We start from the raw sequence: 9,962 nt of genomic DNA, 5'->3' as shown, positions 1-9,962 counted from the left end.
ACGAGGTGTACGTAGCGGAGCCGTGTGTGTACGAGGTGTACGGAGCGGAGCCGTGTGTGTACGAGGTGTACGGAGCGGAGCCGTGTGTGTACGAGGTGTACGGAGCGGAGCCGTGTGTGTACGAGGTGTATGGAGCGGAGCTGTGTGTGTACGAGGTGTACGGAGCGGAGCCGTGTGTACGAGGTGTACGGAGCGGAGCGGTGTGTACAAGGTGTACGGAGCGGAGCCGTGTGTGTACAAGGTGTACGGAGCCGTGTGTGTACGAGGTGTACGGAGAGGAGCCGTGTGTGTGCGAGGTGTACGGAGCGGAGCCGTGTGTGTACGAGGTGTACGGAGCGGAGCCGTGTGTGTACGAGGTGTACGGAGAGGAGCCGTGTGTGTGCGAGGTGTACGGAGCGGAGCCGTGTGTATACGAGGTGTACGGAGCGGAGCCCTGTGTGTACGAGGTGTACGGAGTGGAGCCGCGTGTGTACGAGGTGTACGGAGCGGAGCCGAGTGTGTACATGGTGTACAGAGCGGAGCCGTGCGTGTACGAGGTGTACGGAGCAGAGCCCTGTGTGTACGAGGTGTACGGAGCAGAGCCGTGTGTGTACGAGGTGTACGGAGCAGAGCCCTGTGTGTACGAGGTGTACGGAGCGGAGCCGTGTGTGTACGAGGTGTACGGAGCCGATCTGTGTGTGTACGAGGTGCACGGAGCGGAGCCGCATGTGTGTATGAGGTGTACGGAGCGGAGCCATGTGTGTACAAGGTGTACGGAGCGGAGCCGTGTGTGTATGAGGTGTACGGAGCGGAGCCGTGTGTGTACGAGGTGTACGGAGCGGAGCCGTGTGTGTACGAGGTGTACGGAGCGGAACCGTGTGTGTACGAGGTGTACGGAGCGGAGCCGCGTGTGTAGGAGGTGTACGGAGCGAAGCCCTGTTTGTACGGAGGTGTACGGAGCGGAGCCGTGTGTGTACGAGGTGTATGGAGCGGAGCCCTGTGTGTACGAGGTGTACAGAGCGGAGCCGTGTTTGTGTGGACCCCTCTGTGTACTCTGTATACCCCCATCTTCAGTCACAGACCCCTCTGTGTACGCTGTATACCCCTAGCTTCGGTCTCAGACCCCACAGTGTACGCTGTATACACCCATATACGCCCAGCTACGGTCGCAGACCCTTCATTGTGCCCTGTATACACCCGTATACCCCCATCTTCGGGCACAGACCCCTGTGTACGCTGTATACACCCATATACCCCCAGCTTCGGTCGCAGACGCCTCTGTGTACACTGTATACACCCGTATACCCCCAGATTCAGTCGCAGACCCCTGTGCACACTGTATACACCCATATACCCCCAGCTTCAGTCGCAAACCCCTGTGTATAATGTATACACCTGTATACCCCAAGCTTCAGTCACAGACCCCGCGTCTCTCACACTATATACACCTGTATACCCCCAGCTTCAGTCTCAGAACCCTGTGTGTATGCTGTATACACCTGTATACCCCCAGCTTTGGTTGCAGACCCCTCTGTGTACGCTGTGTACACCCGTATATCCCCAGCTTCGGTCACAGACCCCTCTGTGTACGCTGTAAACACCCCTATACCCCCAGCTTCGGTCACAGACCCCTGTGTTCACTGTATACACCTGTTTATCCCCAGTTTTGGTCGCAGACCCCTGTGTACACTGTATACACCTGTATACCCCTAGCTTCAGTCACAGACCCTGCGTCTCTCACACTGTATACACCTGTATACCCCCAGCTTCAGTCTCAGAACCCTGTGTGTATGCTGTATACACCCGTATTCCCCCAGCTTCGGTCACAGACCCTTCTGTGTATGCTGTATACACCCATATACCCCCAGCTTCGGTCGCAGACCACTCTGTGTACGCTGTACACACCCATATACCCCCAGCTTCGGTCACAGCCTCCTGTGTTCACTGTATATCCCCGTATATCCACAGTTTTAGTCGCAGACCCCTGTGTACACTGTATACACCCGTATAACCCCAGGTTTGGTCGCAGACCCCTGTGTACACTGTATACACCCGTATATCCCCAGCTTCGGTAACAGACCCCTGTGTACACTGTATACACCTGTATACCCCCAGCTTCGGTCGCAAATCCCTGTGTACTCTGTATACACCTGTATACCCCCAGCTTTGGTCGCAGACCCCTCTGTGTATACTGTATACACCCGTATACCCCCCGCTTCGGTCACAGACCCCTCTGTGTATGCTGTATACACCCGTATACCCCCAGCTTTGGTCACAGACCCTGCATCTCTCACACTGTAGAACTGACGCCGGACACACACGGTAAAACTGCGGTCGTCGGTCTCTCATCTCTCGCACTTATGCTGATAAAATAAGATGGAGTCAGAAGAACCCTCCTACAAAACGTAAGAACAAAGTCATTACTACAGGACTGTGTGAGAAAGGGATTTATTCTACAAGAAACGCTGGGGCCACAAATGAGAATAACATAATGTCGCTCATCTTCTCTTTCACCATAGATATTGGCAGTGAGGGCGACTTCCACTTTGCCACAATGTGGATTTTAGTGGCCATACATAAGTAGTTTACTAGCTTCTGGAAGCTTTCTGGAAGCCGGGAAGGCCTGGTTCCCAGTAAAAGGGTAAAAGGTTCCAGATCAACCGGTCCACCATACATCTGTGCTATCAGACGCTTCACCTTCTCCCAAAGCCCAGAAACCACCGTACAAGACCACCAAATATGTCTCATGTCACCAGATATTCCACAGCCCCTAAAACAGTCTCCCTAGATTTTAGTAAAAATGCTGTGAATTTTTTCCGGTACATAATAGACTCTGTGCAATAGTTTTAAGGAGGTCTCAACAAGGGAAGTCTGGTGACTACCTCATGATATGGTGTCACAGCTACGATACCATTCATCAATTGACTGTTCAAACCCCAAATCCTCCTCCCACTGTAACATATACTTCAATTTTTTATCATCTTTTGGAGAATTTATAGCATAGTAGATCAATGAGATCGTTCCCCTGCCCAAAGGGTCATTTAGACATTTATTTTCAAAACTCGTTGCCCTGAGAGTAGTACCGCTCGGGAGGATCTGCTTTACAAAGTGGAAGATCTGGTTCAGGCGCATTACCTTCCTAGCTGGAGGTTCAAATTTTTTAACAAATTCCTGTCTGTCAAGTAAGATATTAAATGGGGAACACAAATGTTTAAGTACATGAATACCTTTCAGCTTCCACCAAGAAAAAAATTGTGGCTCAAAGCCTGGAGGGAACATGGGGTTTTGTAATATAGCTGTCAGGGGAGAAGGGCTTGATTGTAAGTTATATTTAAACCGGACTTTTCTCCAAAGAAGCAACGAGTGGACTGTAAAAGGAGCCACATTCATTAACCCCCGTGGAAGTCGGTCTGTGGTCCACATTAGGCCTGATAAAGAGAATGGTTTGGAGAGAAATGATTCCAGAATAACCCATCTCGGACTATTGGGATATGAACACGCACTTATTAATGGAGCAATCTGTGCCGACTTGTAATAAAGTGTAAAATTAGGGAGGGATAAACCCCCTTCTTTTCTGTGACGGAACATAAGTTTTTGCACAATTCTGGGTTGTTTTTCAAGCCAAAGAAACTTAGACTTCACAGAGTGTAAATGAGTGAACGTTCTGGCTGGTACCATAATTGGGAGGGACCTAAATAGATATAAGAAGCGAGGCAGTGACACCATTTTTAATGCATGTATTCTGCCGAGCCAGGATAACTTTGAGGGAGCCCATCTATCCAGGTCCCTCTGGAAGTTTTGGATCAGTGGAGAGTAATTCCACCGAAACAGAGGTGACCTGTTGGCTGTTAAGTTGATACCCAGATATGTTAGATAATGTTCTTTGTATATAAACCCAAAATGGGAGGCTATATTAGTTTGCTCTGTCATAGGAAAATTTACAAATAATGCTTCGGATTTATCAATGTTAATCTTTAACCCTGAGATCTTCTCAAATTCTTGAAGGAGGGAAAACAAGTGAGGGAGTGTAGTGTGGGGACTTATTAATGTTAGCAGGAGATCATCCGCAAAGAGGCTGACTTTATATTGGTCTCCCATATTCTCAGGGCCCAGGATATTCTGATCTCTCCTTATTGCTTCCACAATGGGTTCCATTACAAGTGCAAAAAGATCCGGAGATAGAGGACAGCCCTGCCTGGTACCCTCTGAATATTAATTGGAGGGGGATGTGGTGACGGGAGTTTTACATAAGCGATAGGGCTATCATATAACAATTGGAGGCACTTTATAAGTTTAGGGGAGAATCCGACTTCCGATAGAACCGTAAAGAGATATGTCCAGGACGCCGAATCGAAAGCCCTCTCAGTATCTAATGCAAGCAGGAGAAGTCGCTTTCGCTGTAGGTTAGTTGTATGAATAATATTTAACCCTCTCCTAATATTATCTGGGGCCTGTCGCGCTGGTATAAAACCAACCTGATCCCGATGGATGAGGTGAGGGAGGATTTTATTGATCCTGTTAGTCACAATGGATGTAAAGATTTTGAAGTCAATGTATAAGAGGGATATAGGTCTATAATTTGTTGTGAGATGATCTTTCTTAGGATTAGGGATTACGGTTACATGCGCCACGTAGAGCTCAGGGGGCAGCTGTGAGCCATTTAGTAGTGAATTACAGAGGTTTTTATATGTGGTGTCAGCACATCGCTGCATTTTATAATATATTGCTGTAAGACCATCCGGCCCCGGGGCCTTTCCTCTTTTTAGTTTTTTGAGTGTTGAAACTATTTCCTCCTCAGAGATGTGTAAATGGAGTTGTTGTGCCGCGGACTCAGTCAGGTTAGGTAGATGTAGTGTGTGAAGGAATGACTCCAGTAGTGAGGGGGGGGTGATTGTGGGGCGAATACAAACTCTGGGGGTATTCATTATAAGTGCTATACATGACATCGGGGTGGGCTGAGGTCTGACCCTTAGGGTCTTTTATAGAGGAGATTATATGCAGTGACTCTCTCATTCTGAGCTTACGAGCGGCATCTTATTAGGCTTATTGGCATGGTGATAAAACGCGGCTTTACTCCAAGTTAGCGCCTCTCCGTTCTGGTGGTGAGAATGGCGTCTAATTGTCATTTCATATCTTGTATTTGTGTAGATAAGTATAGGGGTGAAGAGCGCTGATTGGCCAATTCTAACTCCTGCAGTTTCTCCTCCAGTCTGGGCTGTAATTCAGACCTTTCTTCTTCCTGTCAGCCGATAACTTATCACAGAACCGGGAATAGATTTTCTGTGCGCGAGTCACATTGCTCCAAGTGAGGCCTCCTCCGCTGTGTGAGTTTAGGGGAAATTTGTTATATCTTCTCTTATAGCGGTTACATTAGAGATTTGGGCATTTTAGCTCCTGGTGTGGAGTCGATAGCACAATCATATGCCGCCATATAGTAGACGGCCGGTAACTGGGGAGAATTCCCTCATGTGTGGGATCTATTTCCCTCCAGAGAAATCACACGTTACATTCCACACACAACACTGTGTAGAGAAGGCGGCGCGGGGTAATTGTGCCAGTAGTGAGGGGCGAATAATGGCGGGAATGTCACTGACTGAGGAGAAGGCTCCATGGAGGTCTGCACTCCGGAGATCATGTGACCCCTGACTCCTCCCCTCCTGTGACCTCATCACAGGTCCTGTGCACAGAGCAGCCATATATGTGGAGTGCGGCTCTACAGGTTAGTGATGGGCAGTCCGGCTCTTCTGGCTCCTTTCCGCAGTTTTTTCCCTCCTGTCCCTTCACTATAAAGCCTGGGCCTCATTATACAGCTGTACAGGGGTCTAGTGAAGGCTTTTTAGCCCTTTCCTCAGACTGTAGCTCCTGGGCACAGGCCCTCACTCCTGACCCTTCACTATAAAGCCTGGCCTCATTATACAGCTGTACAGGGGTCTAGTGAAGGCTTTTTAGCCCTTTCCTCAGTCTGTAGCTCCTGGGATCAGGCCCTCACTCCTGTCCCTTCACTATAAAGCCTGGGCCTCATTATTCAGCTGTGCAGGGGTCTAGTGAAGGCTTTTTAGCCCTTTCCTCAGTCTGTAGCTCCTGGGATCAGGCCCCCACTCCTGTCCCTTCACTATAAAGCCTGGGCCTCATTATTCCGCTGTGCAGGGGTCTAGTGAAGGCTTTTTAGCCCTTTCCTCAGTCTGTAGCTCCTGGGATCAGGCCCTCACTCCTGTCCCTTCACTATAAAGCCTGGGCCTCATTATTCAGCTGTGCAGGGGTCTAGTGAAGGCTTTTTAGCCCTTTCCTCAGACTGTAGCTCCTGGGATCAGGCCCTCACTCCTGTCCCTTCACTATAAAGCCTGGGCCTCATTATACAGCTGTAGAGGGGTCTAGTGAAGGCTTTTTAGCCCTTTCCTCAGACTGCAGCTCCTGGGAACAGACCCTCACTCCTGTCCCATCACTATAAAGCCTGGGCCTCATTATACAGCTGTACAGGGGTCTAGTGAAGGCTTTTTAGTCCTTTCCTCAGACTGTAGCTCCTGGGAACAGGCCCTCACTCCTGTCCCATCACTATAAAGCCTGGGCCTCATTATACAGCTGTACAGGGGTCTAGTGAAGGCTTTTTAGCCCTTTCCTCAGACTGTAGCTCCTGGGCACAGGCCCTCACTCCTGACCCTTCACTATAAAGCCTGGCCTCATTATACAGCTGTACAGGGGTCTAGTGAAGGCTTTTTAGCCCTTTCCTCAGTCTGTAGCTCCTGGGATCAGGCCCTCACTCCTGTCCCTTCACTATAAAGCCTGGGCCTCATTATTCAGCTGTGCAGGGGTCTAGTGAAGGCTTTTTAGCCCTTTCCTCAGTCTGTAGCTCCTGGGATCAGGCCCCCACTCCTGTCCCTTCACTATAAAGCCTGGGCCTCATTATTCAGCTGTGCAGGGGTCTAGTGAAGGCTTTTTAGCCCTTTCCTCAGTCTGTAGCTCCTGGGATCAGGCCCTCACTCCTGTCCCTTCACTATAAAGCCTGGGCCTCATTATTCAGCTGTGCAGGGGTCTAGTGAAGGCTTTTTAGCCCTTTCCTCAGACTGTAGCTCCTGGGATCAGGCCCTCACTCCTGTCCCTTCACTATAAAGCCTGGGCCTCATTATACAGCTGTAGAGGGGTCTAGTGAAGGCTTTTTAGCCCTTTCCTCAGACTGCAGCTCCTGGGAACAGACCCTCACTCCTGTCCCATCACTATAAAGCCTGGGCCTCATTATACAGCTGTACAGGGGTCTAGTGAAGGCTTTTTAGTCCTTTCCTCAGACTGTAGCTCCTGGGAACAGGCCCTCACTCCTGTCCCATCACTATAAAGCCTGGGCCTCATTATACAGCTGTAGAGGGGTCTAGTGAAGGCTTTTTAGCCCTTTCCTCAGACTGTAGCTCCTGGGAACAGGCCCTCACTCCTGTCCCATCACTATAAAGCCTGGGCCTCATTATACAGCTGTACAGGGGTCTAGTGAAGGCTTTTTAGCCCTTTCCTCAGACTGTAGCTCCTGGGCACAGGCCCTCACTCCTGTCCCTTCACTATAAAGCCTGGACCTCATTAAACAGCTGTACAGGGGTCTAGTGAAGGCTTTTTAGCCCTTTCCTCAGACTGTAGCTCCTGGGCACAGGCCCTCACTCCTGTCCCTTCACTATAAAGCCTGGACCTCATTATACAGTTGTACAGGGGTCTATTGAAGGCTTTTTAGCCCTTTCCTCAGTCTGTAGCTCCTGGGAACAGGCCCTCACTCCTGTCCCTTCACTATAAAGCCTGGGCCTCATTATACAGCTGTGCAGGGGTCTAGTGAAGGCTTTTTAGCCCTTTCCTCAGTCTGTAGCTCCTGGGATCAGGCCCTCACTCCTGTCCCTTCACTATAAAGCCTGGACCTCATTATACAGCTGTACAGGGGTCTAGTGAAGGCTTTTAGCCCTTTCCTCAGACTGTAGCTCCTGGGAACAGGCCCTCACTCCTGTCCCTTCACTATAAAGCCTGGGCCTCATTATACAGCTGTACAGGGGTCTAGTGAAGGCTTTTTAGCCCTTTCCTCAGACTGTAGCTCCTGGGCACAGGCCCTCACTCCTGTCCCTTTACTATAAAGCCTGGACCTCATTATACAGCTGTACAGGGGTCTAGTCAAGGCTTTTTAGCCCTTTCCTCAGACTGTAGCTCCTGGGCACAGGCCCTCACTCCTGTCCCTTCACTATAAAGCCTGGACCTCATTATACAGTTGTACAGGGGTCTAGTGAAGGCTTTTTAGCCCTTTCCTCAGTCTGTAGCTCCTGGGAACAGGCCCTCACTCCTGTCCCTTCACTATAAAGCCTGGGCCTCATTATACAGCTGTACAGGGGTCTAGTGAAGGCTTTTTAGCCCTTTCCTCAGACTGTAGCTCCTGGGCACAGGCCCTCACTCCTGTCCCTTCACTATAAAGCCTGGACCTCATTATACAGTTGTACAGGGGTCTAGTGAAGGCTTTTTAGCCCTTTCCTCAGTCTGTAGCTCCTGGGAACAGGCCCTCACTCCTGTCCCTTCACTATAAAGCCTGGGCCTCATTATACAGCTGTGCAGGGGTCTAGTGAAGGCTTTTTAGCCCTTTCCTCAGTCTGTAGCTCCTGGGATCAGGCCCTCACTCCTGTCCCTTCACTATAAAGCCTGGACCTCATTATACAGCTGTACAGGGGTCTAGTGAAGGCTTTTAGCCCTTTCCTCAAACTGTAGCTCCTGGGAACAGGCCCTCACTCCTGTCCCTTCACTATAAAGCCTGGGCCTCATTATACAGCTGTACAGGGGTCTAGTGAAGGCTTTTTAGCCCTTTCCTCAGACTGTAGCTCCTGGGCACAGGCCCTCACTCCTGTCCCTTCACTATAAAGCCTGGACCTCATTATACAGCTGTACAGGGGTCTAGTGAAGGTTTTTTAGCCCTTTCCTCAGACTGTAGCTCCTGGGCACAGGCCCTCACTCCTGTCCCTTCACTATAAAGCCTGGACCTCATTATACAGTTGTACAGAGTTCTAGTGAAGGCTTTTTAGCCCTTTCCTCAGTCTGTAGCTCCTGGGAACAGGCACTCACTCCTGTCCCTTCAATATAAAGCCTGGTCCTCATTATACAGCTGTACAGGGGTCTAGTGAAGGCTTTTTAGCCCTTTCCTCAGACTGTACCTCCTGGGCACAGGCCCTCACTCCTGTCCCTTCACTATAAAGCCTGGGCCTCATTATTCAGCTGTGCAGGGGTCTAGTGAAGGCTTTTTAGCCCTTTCCTCAGTCTGTAGCTCCTGGGTTCAGGCCCCCACTCCTGTCCCTTCACTATAAAGCCTGGGCCTCATTATTCAGCTGTGCAGGGGTCTAGTGAAGGCTTTTTAGCCCTTTCCTCAGTCTGTAGCTCCTGGGATCAGGCCCTCACTCCTGTCCCTTCACTATAAAGCCTGGGCCTCATTATTCAGCTGTGCAGGGGTCTAGTGAAGGCTTTTTAGCCCTATCCTCAGACTGTAGCTCCTGGGATCAGGCCCTCACTCCTGTCCCTTCACTATAAAGCCTGGGCCTCATTATACAGTTGTACAGGGGTCTAGTGAAGGCTTTTTAGCCCTTTCCTCAGACTGTAGCTCCTGGGCACAGGCCCTCACTCCTGTCCCTTCACTATAAAGCCTGGACCTCATTAAACAGCTGTACAGGGGTCTAGTGAAGGCTTTTTAGCCCTTTCCTCAGACTGTAGCTTCTGGGCACAGGCCCTCACTCCTGTCCCTTCACTATAAAGCCTGGACCTCATTATACAGTTGTACAGGGGTCTATTGAAGGCTTTTTAGCCCTTTCCTCAGTCTGTAGCTCCTGGGAACAGGCCCTCACTCCTGTCCCTTCACTATAAAGCCTGGGCCTCATTATACAGCTGTGCAGGGGTCTAGTGAAGGCTTTTTAGCCCTTTCCTCAGTCTGTAGCTCCTGGGATCAGGCCCTCACTCCTGTCCCTTCACTATAAAGCCTGGACCTCATTATA

Source organism: Dendrobates tinctorius, unplaced genomic scaffold (genome assembly GCF_039654945.1).
Source record: "Dendrobates tinctorius isolate UK_male_01 unplaced genomic scaffold, ASM3965494v1 ptg000233l, whole genome shotgun sequence".
Classification (NCBI taxonomy): domain Eukaryota; kingdom Metazoa; phylum Chordata; class Amphibia; order Anura; family Dendrobatidae; genus Dendrobates; species Dendrobates tinctorius.
The sequence above is the reverse complement of the archived record's forward strand: the minus strand, read 5'-3'. Positions refer to the sequence as shown.